This window comes from Eubalaena glacialis, chromosome X (assembly GCF_028564815.1).
Source record: "Eubalaena glacialis isolate mEubGla1 chromosome X, mEubGla1.1.hap2.+ XY, whole genome shotgun sequence".
Lineage (NCBI taxonomy): Eukaryota > Metazoa > Chordata > Mammalia > Artiodactyla > Balaenidae > Eubalaena > Eubalaena glacialis.
The window spans coordinates 66,408,463-66,428,243 of NC_083736.1; the positions used below are offsets into that span (position 1 = coordinate 66,408,463).

The 19,781-nt window shown below is 38.0% G+C and overlaps 1 protein-coding gene and 1 pseudogene across 2 annotated transcripts in view; both read right to left on the bottom strand.

The window, feature by feature from the left end:
- The window catches only part of HDAC8 (histone deacetylase 8), a 236,021-nt gene that overhangs the window by 93,946 nt on the left and 122,294 nt on the right, over positions 1–19,781 (bottom strand). The window lies entirely within an intron of this gene.
- LOC133082632 (ADP-ribosylation factor-like protein 4A) lies at positions 6,922–7,657 on the bottom strand (annotated as a pseudogene).

Below are 19,781 nucleotides of genomic sequence, written 5' to 3' on the forward strand. Positions count from 1 at the left end.
TAGTGGGGAAACAACTACGTGAGGAGTTTTGGCCCTACCACTCACTATTTGGGAGACCTTGGACAATTTGCTCATTTCTTTTTCCTATTATTGAGGGCCTGTGCTAGGAATTTCATATATACTATTTTACTGAATCATTTACCTTTTCTAAGCTTCAGGTTTCTCCATTCCCTTTGAACTTTAGCAGACTAGATTTCTGGTTCCCAAACAGTTGGTGCTGGGTACAGACCTGCAGGTATTCCTTTTTGCCTTCAGGTAGCACCCACACTTCTGCACTAAAGCAGCAGACTAGCTTTTGGTAATATCCTAAAGGCACTAGAGTGCACTTTGGCTATTTGGCAGATGGGGAAAAAGATGAAAAAGTTTAAGAAGTGAAGCATAAGTTTCTTTGTGGCACTGTTGGATGAGCACATTTTGAAGTGGTAAACAATGGGGCCTGCCTGCCATGGTAACCCGTTGTATATTGGGAAACGGAGATATTAAGGTGTCAAGAAATGACCACCCTAAAATGTTACTAATGTTAAGGTAAACTGTAATGTCAGAAATTGTAACATGATTGTCTCGAGGTAATGTTGTAAAGACAGGTACTTAGATGACTGGCAAAGTGAGATGGGTGAACAAGAGAAAATCTGTCAGTGCATCTCCAGGAACGACCATGGAGAGGACTGTCTATTTTTGGACAATGGCGTCTTTGCTTCTGTAGACAGAACTATTTCTAGTATGGAGAAGGGCAATTTCTCAGGTACCTAGGCTTGATTAAAAGAAGAACAAAACTCTGGAGACTATCCAATTCCTTTTGTTCTAATTAGGTGTTTGCTGAGCAGCTTTATGGTGTATAACTGGTTTCTTGACTGGGACGACCCACCGGCCAGGAGGGCCTTTATGCTGTTGATGAAAGTCTTGTCTTGCCTAATATACTGCTCATTATAAATGACCACCTTGAGGTCTGCTTTATAAATCAGTCTCTGTGGCTTTGGCAGCATGATTCATTCCCCAGAGACTTAATCATCACGTGACTGAAAATGGGAGAGAAATGTGAGGTGGAAAAACTACACAGCAGACCGGCTGGAGTATCCTATGAGGTCTGGCCTGAAGCAGCCAGTGGCTTTACCTATTAAATTACAGCAATAATCATCTCTTACACTTGTTCAGTGCTTTTAACTTTCAAAGCACTTTCATATATATATACATACATATATATATAATCTAATTTTATCATTTCATCTATTATACCTTCTTTAGCTCATACTGTTTGCAAAAAATACATTTGTAGAGCAGTAGCAAAGACACCAAAAGAAGCAGTAATATTGTCAACACCTTGAAAAAAAATCTGTCTATGATGGGACCTTGGCAAAATAAATCAAACTAAAGAAATAAGTGTAGTCAGAGTCTAGGCTGCAGTAAGGTGACCCGGGAATTTGGAGATAGGCTCAGAATGATTCTGAGAGTGAAATAACACAAAGACATGGTTGTAGATGTGTTGCTGATGGAGACTTGGGAAATATCCAAGTGTAATCAAGGTGATCAGGGCACATCTGCAAGACTGGAATGTACTCGAAGAAAGCTGCAATCTAATCAGTTTTACTGTAAACTGTCTGAAGAATAATGTGCTACAGAAAGGTGGTGTACGAGTTATTTGAAAAAGAGGGATTAGAGAGTGAAGATATGTTACTGTTTGTCCAGCACCCCCCACTCCTCACTATGCAGAGGGACAGGAAGGGATGGGAGAGGGAAGTGTGTACATTTGTGCAGTGGCTGGAGAGCCGAGGGAGCTGGGTAGACCACGTATATGACAGACACACATATTGTGGTCCCTAAGGATGAAGACTCAATTATGAAACAGTCACTTCCTTCACTCTGATTCCATGCTCATCAAGTAACCTTCTGACTTACTAATTCAGTTTCTTAGGTCCCTTGATCCTGGGAAAGAAATGCCCTTGGAGTAGATAAGACTATTGTGGTTACCCAACAGGTATATCTTCCACTGTAAATTAATATAATTGCACTATATTTTATATGTCTCTTCCCCAATTTTTTTATTTTGAAAATTTTCAAATCTACAGAGAAGCTGCAAAAACAGTAAAATAGATTTCTGCTTTTTCTTAAACTAAATTTACCAATTTGCTGATGGAAGTTCAACTGCTCCAGCACTATTTATTGAAAAGGCTGTCTTTCCTCCATTGAATTGCTTTTGGACCTTAGTCAAAAATCAGTTGGCTGTATTTGTGCGGGTCTGTTTCTGGGATCTCTATTCTGTTCTTTGATGTGTTTATTCCTTTGCCAATACCACACAGTCTTGATTACTGTACCTATATATTAAGTCTTAAAATTGGTAAAGTGATTCCTCCCACTTCATCTTTCTTTTATAAAATTGTTTTAGCTATTCTAGTTCCTTTGTTTTTCCATATAAATTTTATAATAATCTTGTCTATATTTTCAAAAAACATACTGGAATTTTGATAGGAATTATTTTAAACTTGTACATAAATCTGGAAAGAATTGACATCTTTACTACGAGGAGTCTTCTAATCCATGAACACGGTATGTCTCTGCATGAATTTAGATCTTTGATTTCTTTCATCAGGGTTTTGCAGTTTTAACATACAAGTCTGGTATATATTTTGTTAGATTTACACCTGAGTATTTCATTTTTTAAAAGCTGATTATAAATTGCATTGTATTTTAAATTTCGGTTTCCATGTGCTCATGGATAGTACATAGAAATACAATTGATTTTTGTATGTCAATCTTGTATCCTGAGACCTTGTTGAAAACATTTATTAGTTCTAGGAGGTTTTTGTAGATTCCTTGGGATTGTATTGTAGACAATAATGTCATTTGCAAATAGGGACAGTTTTATTTTTTCCTTTTTGTTTTGTATGCTCCTCAGATGCTGCTTGCTATGTCTTTCAGCTATGGAATGCACAGAGCAGAGATACTGGTCTGTAGTTTTCCTTTTTTTGTACTGTCTTTGTCTGGTTTTGGTATCAGGATAACACTGGTTTAATGAAATGAGTTGTGAAGTGTTTCTTCCTCTTCTATTTTCTGGAAAGATTGTATAGATTTGGTTTGAATTCTTCTTTAAACATTTGGTAGAATCCTCCAGTGAAACCATCTAGGCCTGGAGAGTTCTTTTTTGGGAGTTTTCAAATACAAATTCAATTTCCTTAATAGTTATAGGTTATTCAAATAATTTCATATTTGGCGAGTTGCAGTAGTATGTGGTTTTTGAGGAAGCAGTTCATTTTATTTAACTTGTCAAGTTTATGTGTGTAGAGTTGTTAGATGTATTCTGTTATTACCCTTTTGATGCCTGTAGGGTTTGTGGTGATACCCCACTTCACTCTTGATTTTGGCAATTTATGTCTTCTCCGTTTTTAAATTTGTCAGTCCTGCTAGAGATCTGTCAATTTTACTGACGTCTTCAGAGAACCACCTTTCTGTTTCATTTTCTATATTATTATTGTTTTCAGTTTCATTTAATTTGCTCTTCCTAGTATGTTAAGGTGGCAGCTTAAATTATTGATTTGAGATTATCCTTTTTTTTAAAAGATTTAGTGCTGTAAATTCCCCTCTCAGCACTGATTTAGCTGTGTCCCACAAATTTTGATATGTTGTATTTTCATTTTAAATCATTTTAATGTAATTTTTGATTCTCCATGAAATTTGCTTTTTGACAAATAGATTATTCAGAAGTGTGTTCTTTAAGTATCTAAATGTTTGGAGATTATCCTACTATCTTTTATTAATTTGTTTGATTCTGTTTTGGTCAGAAAATATACCCTGTTTGATTTCCTTCTTTTAAATTTGCTGAGATTTCTTTTGTGGTCCATGATATGGTCTATCTTTATCTTTAAAATTTTAATATCATTGTGATAAAGTATATAAAACATAAAATATGCCATTGCAACCATTTTAAGTATAATATTCAGTGTATTAAGTACATTCACAATACTGTGCAATCATCACCACTATCTATTTCCAAAACTTTTCTATCATCCCAAATAGAAATTCTGTACCCATTAAGCAATAACTCCCCATTCCCCCTTCCCCCAATTCCTGGTAACTTCTAACCTACTTTCTGTCTATATGAATTTGCCTATTGTAGATATTTTGTGTAAGTGGAACTATATAATATTTATCCTTTTGTGTCTGGATTATTTCACTTGGCATAATGCTTTCAAGGTTCATCCATGTCGTAGCTTATATCAGAACATCATTTCTTTTTATGGCCGAATAGTATTTCATTGTATGGATATACCACATTTTGTTTATCCATTCACCTACTGATGGACATTTGAGTTATTTCACCTTTTGCCTATTGTGAATAATGCTACAGTAAACACTGAATACAAGTATCTGTTTAAGTCCCTGTTTTCAGTTCTTTTGGGTATATAACTTGGAGTGTAACTGCTGGGTCATATGGTAATTCTGTACTGAACTTTTTGAGGAACCACCAAACTATTATCCACAGTGGCTGTGCCATTTTACATTCCCAGTGGCAATTTACAAGAGTTCCAATTCCTCCACATCCCCAGTAACACCTGCTATTTTCATTTTAAAAATTATAGTTATCCCAGTAGGTATAAAGTGGTTTCTCATTGAAGTTTTTATTTGCAGTTCCCTAATAACTAATGACGTTGAGCATCTTTTCATGTGCTCATTGGCCATTTGTAAATCTTCTCTGGAGAAATGTCTATTTAAATCCTTTGCCAATTTTTTTTAAACATCTTTATTGGAGTATAATTGCTTTACAATGGTGTGTTAGTTTCTGCTTTACAACAAAGAGAATCAGCTATACATATACATATATCCCCATATCTCCTCCCTCTTGCGTCTCCTTCCCTCCCACCCTCCCTATCCCACCCCTCTAGGTGGTCACAAAGCACTGAGCTGATCTCCCTGTGCTATGCAGCTGCTTCCCACTAGTTACCTATTTTACATTTGGTAGTATATATAAGTCCATGCCACTCTCTCACTTCATCCCAGCTTACCCTTCCCCCTCCCCATGTCCTCAAGTCCATTCTCTACATCTGTGTCTTCATTCCTGTCCTGCCCCTAGGTTCTTCAGAACCATTTTTTTTTTTTAGATTCCATATATATGTGCTAGCATACGGTATTTGTTTTTCTCTTTTTGACTTACTTCACTCTGTATGACAGACTCTAGGTCCATCCACCTCACTACAAATAACTCAATTTCGTTTCTTTTATGGCTGAGTAATATTCCATTGTATATATGTGCCACATCTTCTTTATCCATTCATCTGTTGATGGACACTTAGGTTGTTTCCATGTCCTGGCTATTGTAAAAAGAGCTTCAGTGAACATTGTGGTACGTGACTCTTTTTGAATTATGGTTTTCTCAGGGTATATGCCCAGTAGTGGGATTGCTGGGTCGTATGGTAGTTCTATTTTTAGTTTTTTAAGGAACCTCCATACTGTTCTCCACAGTGGCTGTATCAATTTACATTTCCACCAACAGTGCAAGAGGGTTCCCTTTTCTCCACACCCTCTCCAGCATTTATTGTTTACAGATTTTTTGATGATGGCCATTATGATTGGTGTGAGGTGAGACCTCACTGTAGTTTTGATTTGCATTTCTCTAACGATTAGTGATGTTGAGCATTCTTTCATGTGTTTGTTGGCTATCTGTATATCTTCTTTGGAGAAATGTCTATTTAGGTCTTCTGCCCATTTTTGGATTGGGTTGTTTGTTTTTTTGATATTGAGCTGCATGAGCTGCTTGTAAATTTTGGAGATTAATCCTTTGTCAGTTGCTTCATCTGCAAATATTTTATCCCATTCTGAGGGTTGTCTTTTCGTCTTGTTTATGGTTTCCTTTGCTGTGCAAAAGGTTTTAAGTTTCATTAGGTCCCATTTGTTTATTTTTGTTTTTATTTCCATTTCTCTAGGAGGTGGGTCAAAAAGGATCTTGCTGTGATTTATGTCATAGAGTGTTCTGCCTATGTTTTCCTCTAAGAGTTTTATAGTGTCTGGCCTTACATTTAGGTCTTTAATCCATTTTCAGTTTATTTTTGTGTATGGTGTTAGGGAGTGGTCTAATTTCATTCTTTTACATGTAGTGGTCCAGTTTTCCCAGCACCACTTATTGAAGAGTTGGTCTTTTCTCCACTGTATATTCTTGCCTCCTTTATCAAAAATAAGGTGGCCATATGTGAGTGGGTTTATCTCTGGGCTTTCTATCCTGTTCCATTGATCTATATTTGTTTTTGTGCCAGTACCATACTGTCTTGATTACTGTAGCTTTGTAGTATAGTCTGAAGTCACGGAGCCTGATTCTTCCAGCTCCATTTTTCTTTCTCAAGATTGCTTTTGCTATTCGGGGTCTTTTGTGTTTCCATACAAATTGTGAAATTTTTTGTTCTAGTTCTGTGAAAAATGCCATTGGTAGTTTGATAGGGATTGCATTAAATCTATAGATTGCTTTGGGTAGTATAGTCATTTTCACAATGTTGATTCTTCCAATCCAAGAACATGGTATATCTCTTGATCTGTTTGTATCATCTTTAATTTCTTTCATCAGTGTCTTAGTTTTCTGCATACAGGTCTTTTGTCTCCTTAGGTAGGTTTATTCCTAGGTATTTTATTCTCTTTGTTGCAATGGTATATGGGAGTGTTTCCTTAATTTCTCTTTCAGATTTTTCATCATTAGTGTATAGGAATGCAAGAGATTTCTGTGCATTGCCAATTTTTTTTTTTTTAGGCAGACACTCTTCAAAGTTTTATTTCACTAACTTCAGGTCAAATTTCTACAGCTGTTTTCTGGTCAATTTTCTATCTTTGCTTGGCTTCCCAAAATGGTAGTACCAAAAGATTTGTGGGGTAGGAAGAAGAGGCCATTTTAAGAAGCACTGCATTTACTCATCTTCCACAAGGCAACAGAGTTGGACATCTGATTGTTCAACAAAACAAAGCTTTAACAGCATCCAGGAGGGCAGGCAGGCAAACCAGGCTGTAGACACTCTTCCATTTGTCAAAATCAGACCACAGAAAACCTACTCCACACAGACCTAAAAGGTTATCACCATTCGTCTTCTTTTTCTGCTGCTGCAACATTTTTCTTCTTTTAATTATCATATCATGTAGTTTCTCAAGTCCTTCCTCATTCCATCGCCTATGATTGCACAGGTGGGCTGCAAATGCCAGGGAGTTGATGAGCTCAGTTCATCCATTGCTAACAATTTCTCAATTTCTGAGAGAGACAATGAGTTCCTCAGGTCTTGTTTGTTAGCAACTATAAGCACAGGGACTCCTTGATTTTCTGATATCCTAGTTATTTTATGAAGTTCAGTTTTGGTTTCTTCCATCCTTTCAACATCAACAGAGTCCACAACAAATACAATGCCATCTGTGCATCTGGTATATGACTTGCACAGTGGCCTTAATTTCTCCTGACGACCTACATCCCAGAAGTGAAAAGTGACTGTTTTAGAATTTCCCAAGGTTACCTTAATTTTTTCCATGTTAAATCCTTTGGTAGGTACGGTATTTACAAATTCAGTGAACTGCAGAACTGCAGCCTGTATAACACAGTTGTCTTTCCAGCAGAGTCCAAACCCAGAATGACAATGTGGAAGGACTGAAATGAAGGCAGGCTGGACAGGATCGAAGTCTGGTCTGACAGTCCATTCCCCATTTCCAGCTGCAAAGAAGTGTTCCAAATTGAAAGGCTTTCTTCTTACTGCTTGAGAACTTCTCCTCCTAGGGGATCCAGCTACCAGACTCCCGAATTGGAGCCTGGATCCAAATGAGAAAGCATTGGTAGGCTCTTCTACACGGGGGCAGAGAAGCACTCCACCGCCGCTCAGCTTAGCTCTACACGCAGCTCTGGCCGTTGCCTCACTAGAAACCGTGGCTCCAGACTACGACCGTGCCCACTCCACACGGCCCACCCCTGACCCCAAATCCCATTGGTCACCTGCATCAGCGCATCCATGCCACACGTGCCCCCATGCCCTAATTGGTGAGAGTAACTGCCGCTCCCAGCACTGCGGAGCCAGGCTCTCCCTCGGTCCACAGGCACCACCTGTTGCCCTCAAGTTAGAAAAGAGGGTGCCTGCGGAGGGAGCCAAGCGACCCCCGCAGGGGAAGGGGAGCCTCGGCCGGTCGGTCAGGTCCCCGCCAGCCGGCTCGCTCTGCCCACCCGGGTGCACCTGCAGCGCGGACGCCGCGCCGAGGTTCTCACATCCGGCCTGCGGTCACCGCCGGCGCGTTAACCCTTTGTCCGCTGGCCAGAGGGTGCTCCCTGCGTCTGACCTGCGGCAGCCACCGGGGCAGGCCCGCTGTCCCTGCAGCACGATCCCCTCACCTCACCACTCTGCACCCAGCCCACCAATTTTTAAAATGGGTTATTTGTCTTCTTGTTGAGCTTAGGAGTTCTTTATATATTATGAATATTAAATCCTTATTAGATGATTTGCAAATATTTTCTCCCATTCTATAGATTTTCTTTTCACTTTCTTGATAATGTACTTTGATCCACAATAGTTTTAAATTTTGATAAGTCAAATTCATCTATTTTTCTCTTGTTGTCATGTCTAAGAATCCACTGCCAATTCCAAGGTCATGAAGATTTATGTTTTACGTTTTCTTCAAGAATTTTATGGTTTTAGGTCTTATATTTAGATTGGTGATCTGTTTTGAGTTAATTTTTGTATATGTTGTGTGGTCGGGAGTCCAACTTCATTGTCTTGCATGTGGATATCCAGTTGTCCAAGCACCATTTGTTGAAGAGTTCTTTCTTTCCCCATTAAATGAATTTGGCACCTTTGTTGAAAATCAATTGGCCATAGATGTATGGGTTTATTTCTGGACTTACAATTCTATATCATTGGTCTACATGTCTGTCCTTCTGCCAATACCACACTGTTTTGATTACTGTAGCATTGTAGTAAGTTTTGAAATTGGGAAGTGAGTCCTCTAACTTTGTTCTTTTTCAAGATTGTTTTGGTTATTTGGGGCCTCTTGAAATTCCATATGAATTTGAGGATTGGCCTTTTCATTTCTGCAAAAAAGGCTGTTGGGATTTTGATAGGCATTACAGTGAATCTATAGGCTGCTTTGGGCAGTACTGACATATCAACAATATTACGTCTTATAATCCGTGAATACAGGATGCTGTTCCATTTATTTAGGTCTTCTTTAATTTCCTTCAGCAAATATTTTGCAGTTTTCAGTGTACCAGTCTTTCACCTCCTTGGTTAAATTTATTCTTGGGTACTTTATTCTTTGGGATGCTATATGGAATTGCTTTCTTAAAAATATTTGGATTGTTTATTGCTGGTGTATAAAAACACATTTGATTTTGTGTGTGTATTGCAACCGGCTTAATTGCTGAGTTTGTTCATTAGCTCTAGTAGCTTTCATGTGGATTCTTTGGAATCTTCTATATGTACAATCACGTCATCTGTGAATAGGGAGCGTTTTATTACTTGCATTCCAATCTTAATGACTTTTATTTCCTTTTTTCTTGTCTAATTGCTCTGGCTAGAAATTCTAGTATAATATATAATAGCAGTGGTAAAAGTGGGTGTCTTGTCTTATTCCTGATCTTAGAAGGAAAGTGTTCATCTTTTACCATTGACTATGTTAGCTGTAGGTTTTTCGTAAATGCCCTTTATCATGTTGAGGAGTTTCTGTTTATTCCTAGCATTCTGAATGCTTTTATCATAAGTGGGTGTTGGATTTTGTCAAATGCCTTTTCTGCATCAATTGAGATGATCATGTAGCTTTTCCCCTTTGTTATATTAATGTGATGTATTATATTGATTGATTTTCTTATGTTGAACCATCCTTGCATACCTGGGTTAAATTCCCCTTGGTCATTTTAATATGCAGTTGAATTCAGTTTCCTAGTATTTTGTTAAAGGATTTTTGCATCTATAATCATAAGATATTTTGGGCTGTAATTTTCTTTTCTTGTTAGGTCTTTATCTGGCTTTGGTATCAGGGCACTGGTGGCCTCCTAGCATGAGTTGGGAAGTGTTCAATCTTATTCAGTTATCTGGAAGAGTTTGAGGCAAATTGTATTAATTCTTTAAATGTTTTGTAAAACTCACCAGTGAAGCCATCTGGTTGTGACTTTTCTTTGTTGGGAGGTTCTTCATTACTAATTCAATTTAAATATTTTACTTGTTACAGATCTATTGAGATGCTATATTTCTTCTTGAGTCAGTTCTGGTAACTTTTTTATTTCTAGAATTTGTCCATGTCATCTAGGCTATCTAATTTGTTAGTATACAATTGTTAGTTGCATTCTCTTATAATCTTAAAAAAAGTCTCTGTAAGTTTGGCAGTAATGTCCTTCGTTTATTTATTTATTTATTTATGGCTGCACTGGGTCTTAGTTGCTGCATGTGGGATCTTTCATTGAAGCGTGTGGGCTCTTCGTTGTGGCGCATGGGCTTCTCTCTAGTTGTGGCATGCGGGGCTTCTCTCTAGTTGTGGCACATGGGCTCCAGAGTGTGTGGGTCTAGTAGTTGTGACACGCATGCTCTCTAGTTGTGGCATGTGGGCTCCAGAGCGTGTGGGCTCTGTAGTTGCAGCATGTGGGGTCTCTAGTTGTGGTACATGGGCTCAGTAGTTGTGGTCATTGGGCCTAGTTGCCCCACGGCCTGTGGGATCTTAATTCCCTGACCAGGGATTGAACCTGTGTCCCCTGCATTGTAAGGCAGATTCTTAACCACTGGACCACCAGGGAAGTCCCAATGTCCTTCCGTTGATTTCTGAATTTAGTTATTTGTGTCTTCTCTCTCTCCCTCTTTTTTCTTTATCAGTCTAGCTAAAGGTTTGTCAATTTTGTTGCTCTTTTTTTTTAAAAAAAATTCATTTATTTATTTTTGGCTGCGTTGCTGTGCGTGGGCTTTCTCTAGTTGTAGTGAGTGGGGGCTACTCTTTGTTGCAGTGTGCGGGCTTCTCATTGCGGTGGCTTCTCTTGCTGCAGAGCATGGGCTCTAGGTGCATGGGCTTCAGTAGTTGTGGCACATGGGCTCAGTAGTTATGGCTCATGGGCTCTAGAGCACAGGCTCAGTAGTTGTGGCGCATGGGCTTTGCTGCTCTGTGGCATGTGGGATCTTCCCGGACCAGGGTTTGAACCCATGTCCCCTGCATTGGCAGGCGGATTCTCAACCACTGCACCACCAGGGAAGTCATTGTTCCTCTTTTCAAAGAACCAACTTTTGGGTTTGTTCATTCTCTGTACTGTTTTTCTATTCTCTATTTCATTTATCTCTATTCTAATCTTTGTTGTTTCCTTTCTTCTGCTAGCTTTGGATTTAGTTATCTCTTCTTTTTCTAGTTCTTCAAGATGTAAAAGTAGTTTATTGATTTGAGATCTTCTTTTTAATGTAGGCATTTACAGGTATAAATTTCCCTCTGATTATGGCTCTTGCTGCATCTCATGAGTTTTGTATGTTGCGTTTTCATTTTCATTCATTGCAAAGTATTTTCTCATTTCTACTGTGTTTTCTTCTTTGATCCATTAGTTGTTTTAAGAGTGTGTTGCTTAATTTCCACATATTTTTGAACTTCTCACTTTCCCCTCTGTTGTTTTTCTTTTAGCTTTATTCCATTGTGGTTAGAAAAGACAGTTTGAATGATTTCAATCTTCTTAAATGTATTGAAACTTGTTTTGTGGCCTAACATATGGTCAATCCTGGGGAATGTTCTATGTCCACTTGAAAAGAATGTGCATTCTGCTGTTGTTGGGGGGAATGTTCTCTCTACGTATCTTTCTGGTCTAATTGGTTTATAATGCTATTCAAGTTCTCTATTTCCTTATTGCCCTTATGTCTAGATGTTCCAACTATTATTGAAAGTGGTATTTGAAGTCTCCAACTATTACATTAGAACTGTCTATTTTTCTTCTCAATTCTGTAAATGTTTGCTTTCTACACTTTGGGGCTCTGTTGTATAGTATAAATAGGTTTATAATTGTTATATATTCCTGATTAATTGATCCTTTTATCAATATATAATGTCTTTGTCTCTTGTAACAATTTTTGACGTAAAGTCTATTTTGTCTGATATTAGTATAGCCAACCTCAGCTCTTTTTGGTTACCATTTGCATGGAATATTTTTTTCCATCCCTTCTTTCACTTTCAACCTACTTATTTCTTTGGATCTAAAGTAAATTTCTCATAGACAGCATACAGTTGCACCATGGTTTCTTTTTTTAATTCACTCTGCCCAATCTCTGCCTTTAATTGGACACTTTAATTAATTTACATTTAATGTGTTTACTAATAAGGAAGGCTTTCTGCCATTTCTTATACTATCTTTGTCCCTCATTTATTACATTAATGTCTTCTTTTGTATTTAGTTGATTATTTGTAGTGAACCTTTTTGATTCTCTTCTCATTTCCATTTGTACATTCAAAGAACATTTATTTTGTAGTTACCATGGGAATTACATTTAACATCCTAAATTTATTATAATATAGTTTGAATTGATACCAACTTAACTTCAATAGCATATAAAAACTCTGCTATTATTCAGTTCCATCCCCTTCCTTATGTTGTTGTCACGAATTACATCTTTAGATATTGTGTGCCCAATAACAGATTTATAATTATTTTTATGCATTTGTCTTTTATGTCATGTAGGAAAGAAAGAATGGAGTTAACAAACCAAAAATGCAATACTAGCTTTTATGTTTGCCCATGTAGTTCTCTTTACCAGAGAACTTTATTTCTTCATATAGCTTCACGTTATTGTCTAGTGTCCTTTCATTTCAACTTGAAGGACTTCTTTTTGCCCCATTTTTTCTCAGGTAGGTCTAGTGTTAACAAACTCCCTCAACTTTTGTTTATCTGGGAATGTCTTAATTTCTCCCTCAATTTTGAAGAAGAATTTTGCTGAATATAGAATTCTTAGTTGACAGTTTTTTTTCTTTCAGTGCTTTAAATATGTCATCCAACCACCTTCTGGCCTCCATGGCCTCTGATGAGAAATCAGCTTTTAATCTTATTGAGGATCCCTTGTATGTGACTAGTTGCTTCTCTTTTGCTGCTTTCAAGATTCTCTGTTTGTCTGTCTTTCAAGAGTTTAATTGTAATGAGTGCTGGTGTGGATCTCTTTGCACCTATCCTCCTTGGAATTCATTGAGCTTCTTGGATGTGTAGATAATGTCTTTCATCAAATTTGGGAAGCTTTCGGCCTTTATTTCTTTAAGTATTCTTTCTGACTTTCTCTCTCTCTTTTTCTTCTGGGACTCCCATAATGGTGTCCCATGGGTCCCTTAGGCTCTGTTCTCCTTTCTTCATTCTTTTTTCTTTCTGTCCCTTGGACTGGGTAATTGCAATCGTCCTGTCTTCAAGTTCACTGATCTTGTGCCTGAAGCTTCTAGTGAATTGCTAGCATTTTGACAGAGATTTCCTTGAATGTCAGGAGTTTTTTAAAATGACAAAAAAATACCTCTTCCAGTCTTTAAGGTCCTCTCAGGTCTTTTCTGAGCATGCTATGTGCCCTGGGCATTTCCCCATATACACAGGTGCTTTTGACTGCCTTCATTTTCCAAAGAAACACTCTCTCTGGCTTTTCCTCCCAGGCCTTAGGTTGTCTATTTTATGTCTAAACTGCAGTCTTTTGCCTCAGGAATCTGTGGGTTGTTCATCTACATTACGATGTTTTCAAGCAATGCTCACCACTTTTATGACCTAGTTGAGTTTCAAGTTAGGTGTAACAGAGATGAGTACCCTGCATCTGTCATCCAGGTAGCCCCTGACAGGTTAGAATAGATCTACACAGTAATTTTCAAATAAGGTCTACTCTCTTCCCTCTTGAACCATGGTCCAGGGTTCTACACTAGGAACATATTTTCGAGAGTGCTGCCCAGTTGGGATGGGAGTAGGACAAGGGCAAGTAAAAATGCCATAAAGCTCTCCTACCATTAAAAAGCTAGGTATCTTTTTACTTGTACCATGAGCTGTTATTTTCCTTTAACAGTTTATCCCAGGGGGCATTGCATTTGAACTAGGATTACACGGTACACCTTGATATGACCCTTAACTTTTATTTATTTCATTTGTATTTTGATCAAAGTAATAGTTTAATAACATGCACATAGTTTACAAAGTCAAACATTATTACCTAAGTCTTGCGATGACACACAGCAGTTCTCTAACTTATCCCTTCACATTTCCAATTTCTACTTCCAACAAACAGCCACATTTCATTCTTTTAGTTGCTTCTAGTATTTCCCTGTATATATTCAAATAAAATGAGAAGATTGGTAGTTGTTTTTCAATATTTGATACGCTCTACTGACTTCCTTCTATGGAAGATTATAATTGAGTCCTATTACTATCTCCCACATCCATCTACACACACATTTCACCTTGTCTCATACTCCACATTTAATTATCCCAGAATTGTTGGCCAAATTAACATTCAGTGTTTAAAGTTATGGTGACAACAAATACTGTTCACAGCTGAGCCAGCTGCTATATAGTATGGCTACTTTTCCTTCCTTGAAAATTTTTTTCCTGGAATTAATAATTACCTCACCTTATATATGTTGTTTAGCTTTCTATGTACTTATCACTAATGCGTATCAATTCCTATGTATTTATCACTAACTCATGCCACACTCTTTGACAAAACTGTAATATTCTTCTCAGTATTGTCAACCACACCAGGCAATCTGTGAATTCCATCTTTTCAGAACCTTTCCCTTGAAACTCTCCAATTTGGACTGTTTGATTTCTAGGCCTCTGTACAGCTGGTATATGGGACCTTCTCCTCACTATCATCCTGAGAAATCCCTGCTGTTCTCTCCTGCATTGGATCCTCTGTTTCCTGGATCATATGTCTTCCGCTTTCTGGATTTATTGCCCTCGTTTTGTTGGGTACCTACTCCAAGATTCCTGAACTTGCATGCCTGAAAATGTCTGTATTCTATCCTTGCAATTGATTGATAGTTTGGCTGCATATAGAATTCAAGGCCCAATGTCTTCAAGCTTTCAGTATTGTTGATAAGAAGTCCAAAGCCATTCTGATTTTAGAACCTTTTTGTGTGACCCCAAATTTTTCTCCCTAGAAGCTTTACAGCTTTTAGAATAATTTCTTTTCCCTTTTGCTCTAAAGTTTTATGATATGACTTGAGATTTGCTTTTCCTTTATGGTGCTGGGCAACCAGTGGGCCCTGTCAGTCTGGAAATTTATGTCCTTAGGTTTGGGGGAGATTTTCTTTTATTATTTCTTTGATAATTTCCTCTCCTTAATTTTCTTCTCAGGAATTATTTTTATTGGATGTTGGACCTCATGGATTAATTGTTTAATTTTCTTATTTTTCTCTTTTCCGTTTCTCATCTCTCTACCTATTGTTTTCTTAGAGATTTCTTCAACTATATCTTCCAACACCTTGTTGAAAAAAAAATTTTAAACCACTTTAGTCATTTCTAAGTGTTCAGTTCAGTGGCATTAAGTACATTCACAAAACTGCAACCATCATCACTATGCATTTGCAGAACTTTTTAATCATCTTAAACATAAGCTACAAACCCATTAAACAATAACTCCCTATCCTTCCCTCCCCCTAACCCCTGGTAAACTCTAAATCTACTTTCTGTCTCTATGAATTTGCCTATTCGAAGTACCTCATATAAGTGGAATCATACATTGTTTGCCATTTTGTGTCTGGCTTATTTCACTTAGCATACTGTTTTTAAGGTTTATCCATATTGTAGTATGTATTAGAATTCCATTCCTTTTAGAGGCTGAGTAATATTCCATTGTATGTAAATACCATATTTGTTTTTCCATTCATCTTTTGATGTATATTTGGGTTGTTCCCACCTTTTGGCTTTTTAAAATAATGCTGTAATTACACTGATATACAAGTGTCTGCTTTCAATTCTCTGGGGAATATACCTAGAGGAAGAATTGCTGGGTCATATGGTAATTCTGTGTTTAACTTTTGGGGGGGCTGTCAAGCTGTTTTCCACAGTAGCTGCACAATTTTACATTCCCACCAATAAGGCACAAGGGTTCCAATTTTTCCATGTCCTTACCAACACTTGTTATTTTCCATTTAAAAAATAATATCCATCTTAACGGGTATGAAGTCGTAACTCACTGTGGTTTCTTACCATTGTAAAGTTGACTTTTCCTTGATTTGGCATTTGCTTGATTGCTGTAAACCTTTGACTGTTTTCCAGAGTTTTGACAAAGTTGTTTCTGACAGTTTCTGTTTGTTTTTCTATGCTTCTGTGGAGTGATGGTCGCTCGGCATTGCCTACTCCATCATTTTTATATGGTATATCTTGGTATATGTTCCATGGGTGCTTGAGAAGAATGTATATTCTGCTGTTATTGGGTGAAGTGTTCTATAAATGTCAGTTAGATCCTCTTGGTTGATGGTTGTGTTGAGTTCTTCTTTATCTTTCCTGATTTCCTGTCTAGTTGTTGTATCACACCCATAACAGGAACAGATAAAACTAACTTCTTCCTCCCAATGAAGGTAAGAGAACTTAAGGTAGCTTAGGGAAGAATATAAGCGAGAGTTTCCATGACTTTCCAAGAGCCTGATGTCTTTCAATTGCAGGTCTGCCTCTGCTGCTTCATCTCCCACTATTTCCTCAGATGCCCTACATACATAGTAAACTATTTATAGTTCCCCAAGACCATGTGTTCTTTTACCTTTCTCTGGCTTTGTACAGGCAATCACTTTTCCTGAAATGTCCTCCCCCTTGAGTACCTTTAAAGATTCAGCTCATATATTACCTCCCTTATGAAGCTTTTGCTGATCACTTAGAGCAACTTGAATATATCTTTCTTTGGATGCTAATTTACGATGAAGCTAATCATAAATCTTCAAAGTCCCTCACTTGGACAGACCCTTTCCAAGGTCCTGGGAGTGGCCCTAACATTATTTTACAAGGGTATATATATATATACCCTTGTAAAATAATATATATATTATATAAAAAAAATATATATATATAAAATCTAATTTGCAAAGTAAGATATTTAACCATATTCAGTTAAGACTTTTCTCCAGTCTGACTTTTCCTCCATCAGACATCCCCCTTGTGTTGGGTGGCACTGGAGTGGCTAAGAGGAAATTGAGTTGTGGATAGATTTAGTTTGGGTTTAATGGGATATATTTATGTGGTTTGCAATGACTTATGTGTATAGTTAATTTATTGCTAATGGTGTAGGAATGGCTTCAGGAATGCTCCCATAACCCGATGTCTTGACTCACCCAGCATCTTTACGCAAAACAGAGACAGCCAGAGGTGTTATAGCCATATGAATGTATCCTATAGTGCCCTGTCTTAGACATGTTGGGGAGCAGAGGAGAAACAAAGCTTGAAATGTACAAAGTCCAAAGTTAGTCTGTGGAAAATTCTTCTAATCATCACATTTAAATTTTAAGTGAAGGATTTGTATTTTTAATGATGCTCAGTCAAAATGAAAGTTTCCTCCTTTCAAAACTATAGTCAATTCAGCATGTACAACTATAAATAAATCATAATACTTTTTTCATGGAAATTGTACAAAATAGAATTTATCAAAATTACTGTTTTTCTTTCTTTTTTTTTTTTTAGAATCTTTCTTTTTTTTTTTTTGGCTGTGCCACACGTCTTATGGGATCTTAGTTCCCTGACCAGGGATTGAAACCGGGCCCCTGGCAGTGAAAGCGTAGAGTTCTAACCACTGGACTGCCAGGGAATTCCCAAAATTCCTGTTTTTGAAGAACCCAAACCTCCTAGCAGTATTAAAAACAGCAAGTACAGCTGTGTGTACAGTCACATATTTTATGCATCTCACCTGCTATGTACTGAATTGTGTCCCCCCGACTCCCCCAACTTCATATGCTGAAGCCCTAACACCCAATGTGTCTGTATTTGGAGACACGGCCTTTAGAAGGTTATTAAGGCTAAATGAGGTCATAAGTGTGGGGCCCTGATTTTCTTGGATTGGTGGCTTTATAAGAAGCAATGACTGAGTCTTAAAAGAAACCAATCCACTCGTTTCAAAATGGGGTAAGAGGGGTCTATTCTCTTGCCCAAGTATCTTTACGGATTTTCCCTTACTCTCCTCTACTACTCACTCACTAGTTGTGTGACCTTGGGACCAACCAGCTAACTCTTTAAGACAGTTTTTTCTTCTATAATGTAGATAAATACCTCACAAGGTTGTTGTGAAGGTTAAATGAAATAAGGCCTGTGAAAGCATCTATCACAGTACTTGGCATACAGTAGGTGCTCAATTAATGTTAGTTTTCTTTCTTTTATGCTTCTTTTCAGTGAGGTCTGCTCATTCTCTTTAAAGAAGCAGAGTCTCTTCATCTTCCTGGGCTCTCATCCCTCTGTAGTATTCCTCTGAGGAGAAATTGTTTTCTTCATTATCTTGGAAGAAACTCTATCTCCTTATGGGGATACTCATCCTCCCCTGGAATTTTTTCCTGGTTATAAAAAAGTCCTAAAGTTTACAAGGCCAATGCGTGATCTAGCAGGAAATGTAGACATTTTTCATGTTAATAGTAAAAGGACAAGGAGACCGTTTCCAATTTGTACAGACATTTTGTTACTGTGGCATGTGCTTAGAGCAGAAGCAAGAAAGCAGCAATTAATTGAAGGTCTCTACAATGCAGAGTTTTAATTAATTCATCTGATTTTATTAAATGGTGCAATTTGAAGAGGTATTAGGCATAAAGCAGTTGGTAAATTCCCAGTGCCTGAGTCTACCCCCTACCATGCTCCTCATGGGGCTAGGCAGAGTTGCTAGCTCCATGTCACTGTCAGCAAGTCTCATTTCAGAAGGTCTACTTCCTGCAGGTTGCATGCCAGGGAAGTAACTGTGGGATATTATCCCAGAAAGGGAGAGTTGCTGGTTGCAAAGGTCAGGAGAGAGCGTGATGCAGCCAAATGCTTTTGGGTCCATTAAGTCAGCACAGCTGCCACATGGGCTGCCAATTCTATTCAGAAGTGGGCAAAATTCAGGTTGGAAAATTGCTTCATGTGGTATGCTCGTGTGTGGATTGGAGCAAATGAAGATTAGAGTGGGCAATAGGGACTCATATAGTAAGCAGTTAAGAAATGAAGGTGAAAGCAAGTGAGAGAAGGTGGCAGCTCCCTGTCACTGTCCTCTCCTGCTGCCGCAGCTGCCAGCACCCCCTTTGCCTAGGTGCAGAGGGGAGGGCTTGGAGGCTCTTTATTTCTGTTGCTTCCATTTCACCAACAGTTGGCAGCTCTATCCGTTGTAGGGATTAGCTCCTCAAATTTGTTGTGAACATATTAAGGAAATATTCTTGGTTTATAAAAACCAAGAAAAATTGCATACAGCTAGAATGCAATTTCCAGAAATGAAATTCTTTCCTCTTTTTAGATGTAAATTATCTTTGTCTATTTGTATCTTTTTTTCTTTCCCCTCAATTTTTTTTGGCCACGCCATGCAGCTTGTGGGATCTAAGTTCCCCGACCAGGGACTGAACCCGGGCCACCTGCAGTGGAAGCATGGAGTCCTAACCACTGGACAGCCAGGGAAGTCCCCCGTCTTTCCCCTCAATGTTAGAGAAAGGATTATTTTGTATCCTGTTTAGAAGTAAACCCCTAACCTGGGCTCCAGATTTTACCTCCCCGGAACCTTAAACTCTTAATTACTGCCTTTCCTCTCAATGGTCTTAAATGCCTCTCACTTCATTCCATACTTCTCCTCAGTAACAGACCCCCACAGGTCATTTTCCTTAAACAAACACCTTCTCTTGAACCTGTTGCCCCTTGGAACACTGTCTAGGAAAATAAAAGCAAAAGC